Source organism: Schistocerca piceifrons, chromosome 2 (genome assembly GCF_021461385.2).
Source record: "Schistocerca piceifrons isolate TAMUIC-IGC-003096 chromosome 2, iqSchPice1.1, whole genome shotgun sequence".
Lineage (NCBI taxonomy): Eukaryota > Metazoa > Arthropoda > Insecta > Orthoptera > Acrididae > Schistocerca > Schistocerca piceifrons.
In genome coordinates, this window is record NC_060139.1 from 880,031,283 (window position 1) to 880,043,953 (window position 12,671).

The window sequence follows — 12,671 nt, forward strand, 5'->3', positions numbered from 1 at the left end:
CTCTTAGTAATACCCCAGCAGTCATCGCCCATCAATGAGGTGTTCCAGTCACTTTGATAACGGTGCTTCACCGCACGGATATTTTGGTAGAAGCGTTCACTCTGATCATTACTTACGGCTCCCAAATTTTCCGGGAAGAAATCAATGTGGGAATGTAAAAAGTGAATTTTAAGCGACATTCTACACCCATATTCTTGTAACAACGTAACAGATCATTCACAATGGAAACATAGGTATCATCTTACTGTTGCCCAAAAGGCCCAGTCTCAACTCTTTTGCAAGAAGACCAAATAGCTAATTCGATATTTTTGAGTTTGGTATTAAAAGTTGGATCTTTTTATCAATTTTCTTACTTTTGGTTCAACAAATATACCTTCTGTTGTGTCGGTAGCTGGACCGACACCGTGAAGTTGATTGCTGAAAAAGGAATGCTAGACTAACGCTGTGGCCGATAGTGCACGCACGGCATAAAGCAGAAGGGCGTGAAGTCTGGAACATGAGAACTTATAAATGAATAAGAAGAAAAGTATGTAGATGCTTAGTACTTATCTTTTAATGGTTCTTTGGAATACATCTCTCTTGAATACTCGTAAGCTATAGGCACTGATACAAATGGCGCCTTGCTAGTTCGTTGCCATTAACTTAGCTGATGGCTATTCTGTCTCTCGGCTAATGAGAGAGAAAGGCTTCGTACAACTTGGCGGTATGGTTCTCGTACAACTGGGCGATAGCTAGGTTCGCGTACAACTGGGCGGTAGCTAGGTTCTCGTACAACTGGGCGATAGCTAGGTTCGCGTACAACTGGGGCGAGTGCACTCTCGTATCACGAGACCTGCCTTGGTGGTGGCGCTAGGTCTGCGATCACAGTGGCGACACGCGGGTCCGACATGTACTACATGGACCGCGGCCGATTTAAGCTACCACCTAGCAAGTGTGGTGTCTGGCGGTGACACCACATTCCTCCCCCGCAAATCGGCGAACGGTCGTGTTATAAGGCTTCCGCCCGCCGTGGGGAGGACCACATGTTGACGTATGCGATGAGGTGGGGAGCCTAACAACAGGCGAGGCTGTGCCACCCGCACCCGGCCATCCGGTCCGAGGGGAGCTAGGAAACGCCTGCAAAACTAGTCCAGGGTGCACGTCAACATGCGGTGTATGCGCCCGTAAAGAGACAGGAGGTACTGAAGGGTCGACCTCCATTGCGTCGGGGTAGCCGACGCGCGATGACGTCATGTGGTCCGGAGCGGGCTGGAGTTCCATGGCGGAGGACAGCTGGTCACGGGAAGCGATCGGCGGCGCGTGACCCTGGGAGGCGCCTGGCGGCTGCAACGAAGCGTCGAATGCGGTCGGCGCCGGCGGGAGAACAAGCGGCGGCGGCGGCGGCTGCTGCTGCTGCTGCGGCGGCGGCGGCGGCGGCGCGTCGCCATGGGGCAAAATGGAAGGCATCGTCGGTAACACCTGGGGATGAGGCGAGCCAGTAGATGGGTCCCCAGGGCGCTGACCGGACGGCACCGTCGCTGAAAGCAGACGGGGAGCGGCAGAACCCGAGCGACGACAGAGGCGCAGCTGATTGAGATGCCGACGCACCTCACCAGAGGCCCCCAAAACCAAATACATCGCGCGGCCGAGGCAGCGAAGAATGCGCCCTGCGAGCCAACGCCGTGAACCTCGATAGTTGCGATAAAATACAACGTCGCCTGGAGCAAAAGCAGGAGTCTGCCGCTGCGCAGGAACCTGATGCGGCGGATGCAGCAAAGACATCAAGGTGCGATGAGGACGACCGTGGAGCAACTCAGCCGGCGAGCGACCATCTCGGGGCTGAGAGCGATACGAAGACAAAAAGAGCAACAATGCGTCCTCCCGAGAATGCGACTCTTTCAATTTCAACATCTGTGACTTGAAAGTCCGGACCAATCGTTCAGCGGCACCGTTGGACTGAGGCGAAAACGGCGCGGATGTCAGATGTTGAATACCATTGGCCTGGCAGAATGACTGAAATTCTGCGGACATGAATTGTGGGCCATTGTCGGAAACAATAGTCTGCGGAAGACCTTCAATGCAAAAGATAGCAGACAACGCTTGGATGGTGGCGGAGGACGCCGTGGAAGACATCCGGACAACAAAAGGAAAATTACTGAAGGCGTCGACCAGAACCAACCATCGAGCATTCCAGAATGGACCAGCAAAATCAATGTGCAAGCGTTGCCAAGGGGAAGTGGCTTTTGGCCACGCAAAGACTTTCCGCGGCGGTGCGGACTGTTGTTCGGCACACGCCGGGCACGAAGAACACATATTCGTAATCGCAGCATCGATTCCGAACCAAGTACAGTGCTGACGAGCAAGTTGTTTCGTTCGCACTATACCCCAATGTCCTTGGTGAAGAAGCCGTAAAACAGAGGACTGTAACGAACGTGGGACCACGACTCTGGACTGATCATTATCAGAACGCAACAACAAAACACCACGTCGAACAAAAAGTCTCTCCTTGTGAGCAAAAAATCGGCGAACCAACGGATCCTCGATCCGAGACTTTGACAAAGGCCATTGCGTAGCAACAAAACGTAAAACAGTAGCAAGGACAGGGTCAGCAGCTGTGGCTGTAGCGACACGACGAAAATCAATCGGAAACGATTCGACCACTTCATCGGTTTCCGAATCAATGAACATGCAAGCAAGTTCGGAAGAATCGAATGCTTTATCCTCAGCAACAGGCAAACGGGACAACGCATCGGCGTTTCCGTGCTTAGCAGTGGACCGATACAAGATATCGTAGCGGTACTGCGAGAGGAAAATAGACCAGCGAATGAATTTCTGCGCTGTACGTGGAGGTACAGGCTTGGTCGGATGAAAAAGCGATGTCAAAGGTTTGTGATCTGTGATGATGGTAAAGTGACGACCATACAAGAAATCATGGAACTTAGTAACACCAAACACGAGAGCCAAAGCTTCTTTCTCTATCTGTGAATAATTTCTTTGCGCAGACGAGAGCAATTTGGACGCAAAGGCAATAGGGCGATCATGGGAGCCAACTTTGTGCGCAAGTACAGCACCGATCCCGAAATCTGATGCATCTACCATCAACAAAAGGGGTTTCTGAGGATCGAATGGCGTAAGGCAAGTATTAGAAAGCAACGCCGATTTCAACTGGCGAAAGGCGCGTTCACATTCCGTCGTCCAGACGAACGGAACACCTTTACGGCGTAAGCGATGAAGCGGAGCTGAAATGGAAGAGGCATTGCGCACATATTTATGGTAATAATTAATTTTACCCAACACACTCTGTAGCTGTTTCAGATTTTGAGGGGAAGGCAAATCGTGTATGGCACGGAGGTGCTCTGGACTTGGATGTATGCCTTGGGCATTAATGACATGTCCCAGGTATGGTAAGTCACGAGCAAAAAACACACATTTGTCCTTCCTCAAGCGAAGACCATTTTGCCGCAAGACCTGAAATAATGTTCGTAAATTCGCAAGATGATCTTCTTCTGTCTGTCCGGAGATCACTATATCGTCCAGATAGTTTGCTGCAGTAGGGACCGACGCACAAATAGTTTGTAAATATTGCTGAAACAAGGCAGGGGCGGATGCACACCCGAATGGCAGTCTTTTGAAGCGGTACAATCCAAGATGCGTGTTAACCACCAATACGCGCTGTGATTCGTCGTCCACCGGTATTTGCAAGTACGCATCGGCTAGGTCCAACTTTGAAAAATATTTTCCAAGGCACAGTTTAGCAAAAAGATCTTCCGGGCGGGGCAAAGGAAAAGTAGCAGTCACTAGCTGTGGATTCACTGTGGCCTTGAAGTCCACGCAAAGTCTCAATTTTCCGGAAGGTTTTGGCAAAATGACTAAGGGTGAGGCCCAGAGAGAAGCTTGCACACGTTCAATTACACCCTGTGATTCGAGATCGTGTAACGTTCTTGCGACCTCATCACGCAATGCGTGGGGAACATTGCGCGCCCTGAAAAATTTCGGTTGCGCGTTTACCTTCAGTTCTAAATGTGCTTCATAGTTTTTAGCGCAACCTAAGCCCGGTGCAAAAATGTCTGCAAATTCGTCACACAGCCGAGAAACACTGTCTGTAGGCACAGTCTGATTCACTGATAGGACCTGATTTACAATAGACATGTTAAACAACTTAAATAAATCTAGACCAAACAAGTTCACTGGCGTAGAAGAACGAAGAACGTAAAATGACACAAGTTTTGTTTGTCCCTGGTATGTCGCAAGAAGGCTGCACTGTCCTAACACAGGAATTTTCTGTCCGGAATATGTAGTTAGCTTAACATTTGCGGAACGCAACGGAGGTTTGCCCAGTTGTTTGTACGTGTCGTGATTGAGCAATGAAACTGCAGCTCCGGTATCGAGCTGGAATGGTATCACTTTGCCTTCAACGTCTAAGTCCACAAAAAGTTTATTGTCCTGCTGACGACAAGAGCGACTGTTTTGTGCAATTGGAACAGACACTGGTACAGAATCACTTGCTAATTGACGTGATTTCCGGCGACGTCGACGCACAGTTTTTGTGGGACGAACACAGTTACAGTTAGAGAAAGTGTCACTGGACGAAGTGGAATTAACGACATGAATGTCCATAGGCGAAGGTCCACGAGCCTGAGTGTCCTTGGTTCGATTCCGGCGCGAAGCAAATGGCCTGGAATGATTGTGATTGTCTGATCTGAGCTTTTTCTGGCAAACACTTTGAACATGTCCTTTCTTATTGCAGAAAAAGCAAATAGCTTGGCGTGACGGGCAATGTTCACGCGAATGTCTAGTAGCACACCGCGGGCACGATTTCACTACATGTGTGTGCTGGCGCGGCACACGTGGCTTAGCACGCGGCGGTCGCTGTGCATCCGTGCGCGAGGCCCGGTTACCGGGCCGCGCAGCGCGTCCAGCGGGCCGGTTAATGTTACACACGGCTGGCGAAGTTTCAAAAGATTCCTGAGCACAGTCAAGTGTGTCCTGTCTATCCAATATGTCTATCACTTGTTGAAGGGAGGGATTAACTAGTTTCAAAATTTGCTCCCGTATGCGAACATCAGAAACGTTCTGTGCAATTGCATCACGCACCATTGTATCTGAATAAGAAAGACCACAGTCACATTCAAAGGCACAGTCCCTAGTAAGTCCTTGCAATGTTGCTACCCACTCCCTATTAGTTTGACCGGCCGTACGTTTTGTACGAAAGAACGTATATCGTTTTGCAACCACATTAACTGTTTCTTTGAAATAGGCATCTAATGCAGACAAAATTTCCTCGTAGGACAAAGTTGCTACGTCGCGTCGGGGAAACAATTTCACTATCACACGGTATGTGGACACACCGACACAAGAAAGCAAAAACGGCTGCCGCTCATTACCTTGAATTCTGTAGGCAGCAAGGTGAAAGGTGAACTGACGAGACCACTCTTGCCAGGTCTCGTGGTTCGGGTCGTAGTGCCTAAAAGGCGGTGCAACGGCAGGTTGTGGCTGCGGTAGCGAAGAAGCGGCGGCGGCCGCATCGGTGTGCAGCGCACGTTGACCCTGGACGAGCTGTCCAAGGGCATCCAGTAACGCCTGCGTCTGCTGATTCTGCAAGCGATAAAATTCGGACAGTACATCTGGAGAATGTGGCGAAGCCATGACACAATTAAATGTAAGCAATCAGAAAAAGTTCACTTTTCCCTCGTCGCCAATAAATGTTGTGTCGGTAGCTGGACCGACACCGTGAAGTTGATTGCTGAAAAAGGAATGCTAGACTAACGCTGTGGCCGATAGTGCACGCACGGCATAAAGCAGAAGGGCGTGAAGTCTGGAACATGAGAACTTATAAATGAATAAGAAGAAAAGTATGTAGATGCTTAGTACTTATCTTTTAATGGTTCTTTGGAATACATCTCTCTTGAATACTCGTAAGCTATAGGCACTGATACAAATGGCGCCTTGCTAGTTCGTTGCCATTAACTTAGCTGATGGCTATTCTGTCTCTCGGCTAATGAGAGAGAAAGGCTTCGTACAACTTGGCGGTATGGTTCTCGTACAACTGGGCGATAGCTAGGTTCGCGTACAACTGGGCGGTAGCTAGGTTCTCGTACAACTGGGCGATAGCTAGGTTCGCGTACAACTGGGGCGAGTGCACTCTCGTATCACGAGACCTGCCTTGGTGGTGGCGCTAGGTCTGCGATCACAGTGGCGACACGCGGGTCCGACATGTACTACATGGACCGCGGCCGATTTAAGCTACCACCTAGCAAGTGTGGTGTCTGGCGGTGACACCACACCTTCTTTCAGCTTTGATTCGGCCAGTATAGCAAATTTTTCTTTCTTCATCCATACGTTTTACAAAATTCTTCATAAGCCCCAACCTGACGTGAGGATGAACAAATATGCTAAAGCTACGTTTGAAACGTCACAACTTTTTACTATTTCTCACAAGAAACATTAAAGTGAACGAAGTTTAGAATTTTTATCAGTCTGCCATCTCGCGACGATTTGCAGATCTCCTAGCATTCCTGTACAAAAAAATTAAAAATTAGACACACAAACAAAAGAACAGCAAACAACAAAATACGGAAAATAAACAATAAAAACCTTCAAACAGTCAAAAACCTTATGGTAGAATACTTTTGAAAGGTAGATTCGGATTCTACATACAGAAATAAGCTGTAATTAGTACATCACATTCCAAATACCAAATAGCTGTTGAGTAGTGTTACTTTTTCAGTGGTTCCACAATTTTTGTGTTTTGGATCGGCAGCGTGCAACAATATTGTGTCCGCTTTGTAAAATGTTCTGTTTATTTTGGGGAAATGTGTATGTGTGTGTGTGTGTGTGTGTGTGTGTGTGTGTGTGTGTGAGTGTATGTGTTCTCTTGTGTGTGTCAAAGAACGGGTGTTATCATGTTCATAATTTTTGAACAGGTCATTAGGTTTTTCTTTTGTACTTAGTAACAGAACTGCTTGTCTTTGTTTCATGCCTCAAGGAAGTTCATTCGACAAGAGGAAGTTTTCATTAAACAAGAGGAATTATCATTATTCATTCTAGGGCAAAGAGTTTTTTAATCACTAGTGAAGTGCAGGACATGGTGTCTGAACGAGATGTGCTAGATAGTGGAGCCGCCTTAGCAAGCCAGGAGAAGGTGAATAGTTGCAGGCAGAAGAATTCGCAGGAACCGCAATGCTGGGTAGTGCGAACGACCTTCCAGACGAAACAAGAGAGGCGGAAACAGGTTTAACGGCCCCTTCCACGTCCCTGGTAAGCACAAACGTGTGTCTGGAGCCCAGAGTGGACAATGTTATTGTGGGGTCAACCAACCCAGATTGGTACAATTGAGATGTGGGCCACACTGGCACACATGGAAACCAACATGCTCGCACTAATGTGACGGATGGTTCAGGAACAAAAAGGAGTTGCTTCATAGGAACTCGTAACAGTGGTGACCAATCTGTGGTATGTGACGAGTGACATGAGGAAATTAACGAGCAAGCTGAAGGCATGTTAAGCAATTCAGTATCTTTGATGGCAGGAAGCCACTGCACTGCGGAACATATTCAAAAGTAAGTATTTGAGAGTAGAATAGAGAATCCTGACAGCGCAGTTGAGAAACGTGACGAACCTAATGAGGGACCAGATGCTCAAACGCACAACATGCAGAGTGCATCTGAGCCTACAGCCGTAGGTAGCGGCAGGTCCATAGAAGATGTTCAAGATGAGGTTCACAAGAACGAAATAGTCAGTCATGAATTACACGTAACAAGTGTGGATGAGAAAGTGGGAGAAGAGCTGCAGTTAGAAGATGTGTGCATGTTATTGATAGAAGATGCGAACAGACGAAGTTTGAACCACATCACGAGAATAGATCATAGTGGAGAGAGATGTTTCCAGACTACATATTTAAAAGTTCAGGTTAATTTTGTGGCACTGCACAAAGCAGAGGCGCAGTCTGAGTCAGACACCAAGATTAGTGGCAGTTATAGTGGAATCTGCTATGTTCTGAGTTTATTAGATAACTTGTGTGATTTGGAAGGTTGCAACAGCATGAGGCCACACGCTCAGAGACGACATCTGTTCAGGGTTTGTGCCGCTAAGATAGACAGGGCCTTTTATGTTGATTGGTGACGTGCAGGAGAAGGCGGAAAACGAGTGGTTACACAAATATAAAGTGTGAGAGACGTAGGCGCAGCCCACTCCGAAGCAGGCGCGGTTGCATCAAGAATACCAGGATGTTTATAGGAGTAGGAGCAATGAGTTTGATGCAAACTGCATGGTCAGACGTAGGCTCCGTGGCTAAAACTATGACTTGTGCCCACACCTGTTCTCTGGCTGACAAAATTTTGACAAGAAAATGAAGTCAAGCATGAAAATGATGCAACTGTTGTGTTATTTGTAAGTGCAGATGTAGTAACACGTAGATAATTTGAGACTAGGACAGAAAGTTCATGAAATCATGTTGGCTGGCAAAAAGGCATAGATTTTTGTGTAATAATTTTTTTAACATATGTTTGGTCCTTTCTGTGGCAGTAGAATAGTTCGTCAAAACCCCAACTAAACTGAACCCTGTGAATGAGAAGCCTTGCAGAATACAATGCATCCCCAACCTTAAAGTTTTCATAGAATAAGATTCGTTATTAACTTCAACATGACTCGTTCTTAGGTTTTTCATCGCTATCTGCATTAGTATTGTTTAGGTTTTCTTTTGCTCTCATCTCTCGTTTGTTGTACCTGCTAACAAAGTCATTATAACACGTTAGTTGTATTTCGAGTTGGAGAATGGTTCATTAGAACAGTGTGTTTCTTAGATAACAACACACGTTGCGGAACAGGAAGAAACCTAAGATGGATGAAACTTCATGAAGACGTGTCGCCATTGTGGCGCACCAGGTAAGTTAGCAGTAGATTCATACCATAGATTCAAAACAGGTTCCAAACTAGCTGCAGTAAGAGTAGTAGTAATAGGTTCTTACCAAAGATTCAAGTATATTCTCAAGTAGCTGTTTCACAATGACCACATACTTTTTTGACAGATGGCAGTGTTACCGAACACTAATTTTCTCCATAGGTCGGCTACAGTGTGATAGAAATTCATTAGTACTCATCGGACCTGTCGTGGTCTACGCTACAACTCTTATGCTAAAACATGGCGATGTATAGAGGCAATTTGTTACAATTTTTCTGTAAAATGACAGAGTACGTGAGCTTGTTACAAGTCTGGTGTAACATAGTGGCGTATGAAACAGTCTGATATAATTTTGCTGTAACCTGGGGTGATTTGTTACAATTTTGCTGCGACATTCTGATGTATGGAGCAATTTAACTGTGGTCTCAGCCCGGCATGACATCTTCCCTGATGATGTAATACTTTAAGTCAGAGAAGACAAGATATTTCAACAACACATTCATCAGACTGATATGAGATATTCACACTTCAGGCGCTGCTGAAGCATTCTCTTTAAAGTCGCCTACTTTATGAGGGGTCTTGTATGACCAGCACTACAGTGAATATATGATTTCTGCTGTTCCTGTCACACTGTTTCTGCTGACACTGTTTAGTAGACACATATTAATCCTAACTGTCCCCGTTATGGCAAAGATTGTACGTATCTTCCTTAAACCAGTCCTATTATTCGTATATTACGTTTAGAACACGAAATTTTCCTGATGAACCAACGATAGTAGGTCTGCAACAATTGTCTTCTATTTCTCCTCGTTCAAGGTCTGTTAAGTCCAATATTATGGTTTATTGACAGCGCCATGATAATTACACACCCACTGACAGCTATATGGGCAAGTCTGAGCCTAATATGTAATAGGAAATTGTACTCCAGGTCCGCCATCTATGATTAAGTACGTAGCACTATTGAGTCTGTGGAACTGCACATGGATTTTGGAATTTCGTTCCATTTTCCGAATTTTAGTGATCGATGATGATGACGACGACGATGTCGACATGGAATGGATGACTGGGAGGCCCCACCAGGGGAAGTTCGGCCGCTGAGTTGCAAGTTCCTGCAGTTGATACCACAATGGGTGACCAACCGTCGATGATGATAAAATGGTGATTACAATTCAACACGCAATCCTACAGTGGTGAAAATCTCTGATCCAGACGAGAATAGATCCCGGGCTCTCCGCATGTCAGTCAGATGTGCTGACAACTCAGCTAAGGAGGCGAACCGAACTTCGGTGCTTAAAACTGACCGAATAGTTATATTTAATGATCATTCATCTGCTAAAGTGGTACATGTAGCTATTATTTGAATGGAAATTTATAATGCAAACACCAACGTAAGTATTACATGAGCGGATTTTGACACAAAAATAACTGGTTCTACACAAAATTCGGTGATTTCTAACAAAATCCTGGCAATTTGTCACAATTTTGTTGTAAAATGGGAGCAATCGGTTTCTATTTCACTGAAACATCGGCTAGTTGATACAATTTTATCGTAACCTTCGCAGATCGTAACTACTTTGGTAAAATATGAGCGGTTTATTAGAACTTTACTACAACGTGGACAGTTTGTTATAATTTTCCTGTAACGTGGAGGCAGTTTGTCACAATTTTGTTGTTACACGGTGAGAATTGTTGAACTATATTAAATAAAATAGTCATAACTTGTGAACGGTTTGCCTTAGGACGTTAAAACTGTGCTGTTGGCCGCAAGGCATGACGGGAATTAGTGTGGGCATTACGCTTTGGTTTAGCGACGAACCCCACTTTCATTTGGATGGGTTCGTCAATAAGGAAAATTGGCGCATTTGGGGGACTGAGATTCCGCGTTTCGCGATCGAGAAGTCTCTTCACCCTCAGTGTGTGACAGTGTGGTGTGCAGTGTCCAGTCACGGAATAATCGGTGAGATATTCCTTGATGGCACGGTGACTCCTGAACTGTACGTGTAGGTTTTGGAAGATGTTTTCATTTCCATTATCCAAAGTGACCCTGATTTCGACAAGGTGTGGTTCATACAAGACGGAACTCGACCCCATAGAAGCAGGAGTGTGTTTTACGTCTTGGACGCACACTTTGGGGACCGCATACTTGCTCTGGGATACCCAGAGGCCTCGATTGGCCACCATATTCTCCGGATCTGAAGGCATGCGACTCCTTTTTGTGGGGCTATATTAAAGACAAAACCATCGCTGAGCTGAAAATAGCCATTCAGGACGCCCATCAACAGCATTGATGTTCCAGCACTTCAGAGGGCACACAGAATTTCGCTTTTCGTCTGCGCCGCATCATCACCAATGATGGCAGGCATACCGAACATGTCATAACCTAAACCCTAATATCTGTAGTGACGTTTGCATGTTGGATAAAGTGTGTCGACGCCGAAGTTTGTAACTAATTTACGTTTTTTCATATAGTTCAGTAATTGTCACCCTGTATATGAGTCAGTCTGTTACAATTTTTGCTATGACATGATGATGCATGGGAGATGAAAAAGCTTGCACAGGATAGAGTAGCATGGAGAGCTGCATCAAACCAGTCTCAGGACTGAAGACCACAACAACAACAACATGATGATGCATGACGTATTTTGTTGCAACTTTGATGTAACATGTTGATGTATACGGCGAAGTGTTACGCAGTTTCCAAAGTGCATTAGAGTAATTTAGAAACTCCCACGCACTTGAAAACTATGTGCCAGACTTAGGCTCAAACTTGGGAACTTTGCCTGTCACAGGCAAGTGATCTACCAACTGAACTACAAGAGCAAGACTCATGATCCACCCTCACAGCTGTACATCCGGCAGTACCTCGTCTCCTATCTTCCAAACTTCACAAAAGTTCTCCTACGAAGCTTGTGGTACTGGCACTCCTGGAATAATTGCGGAGAAATGGCTTAGCCACAACCTTGGCAATGTTTCCACTCTGTAGCATACGATGCTCTGTTCAGTACTCTTCTAGAGGAGCGAAACTCGCTGGAGTGAAGCATACATTTTGCACTAACAACTGTTTATGACAGATGAGCAACAGGTGCTGCGATGATATGGTCCTGTGAGGCTGAGAGCTGGTAACAACACTGTCTCTGAAGGCAATGAGCAGGTGGGCAATCACAACAAATACTTCGAAGAGGAGCCCTCAGCGGCTGGTGGAAGAGCAGCCTCGGAGGCGGCTCAAGACAAGTCACTCTCTGTGCACAGAATGCCAACTTAAGTACACTCCTGCGGAAGGATACATGTATGGTACCATGTAAGCATATGACCGTGCAGACGTAAATTAACTCCTGTGACTGTAGTGCTGTGTGCTACCCGCCAGGGTAGCCGAGAGCGCTAACGCGCTGCTTCCTGGACTCGGGTAGATGCGCCGGCCCCGGATCGAATCCGCCTGGCGGATTAACGACGAGGGCCGATGTGCCGGCCAGCCTGGATGTGGTTTTTAGGCGGTTTTCCACATCCCACTAGGTGAATACCGGGCTGGTCCCCGTGTTCCGCCTCAGTTACACGGGTCACAGGCATCTGAACACATTCGCACTATTCCATGGATTACACTCGATGCAGACAGTTGGGATACACTAATTCTGTCCCGGGGGTTATGGGGTGGCGGCAGGAAGGGCATCTGGGCACCCCTTAAAACATTAACATGCCAAACCCGATTAACAACGGCTGACCCTGCTTAACTGCGGGACAAGGCTCAAGCGATGGATAGATAGATAGATAGAACTGCAGTGCTGTGTGCTGCATGCCA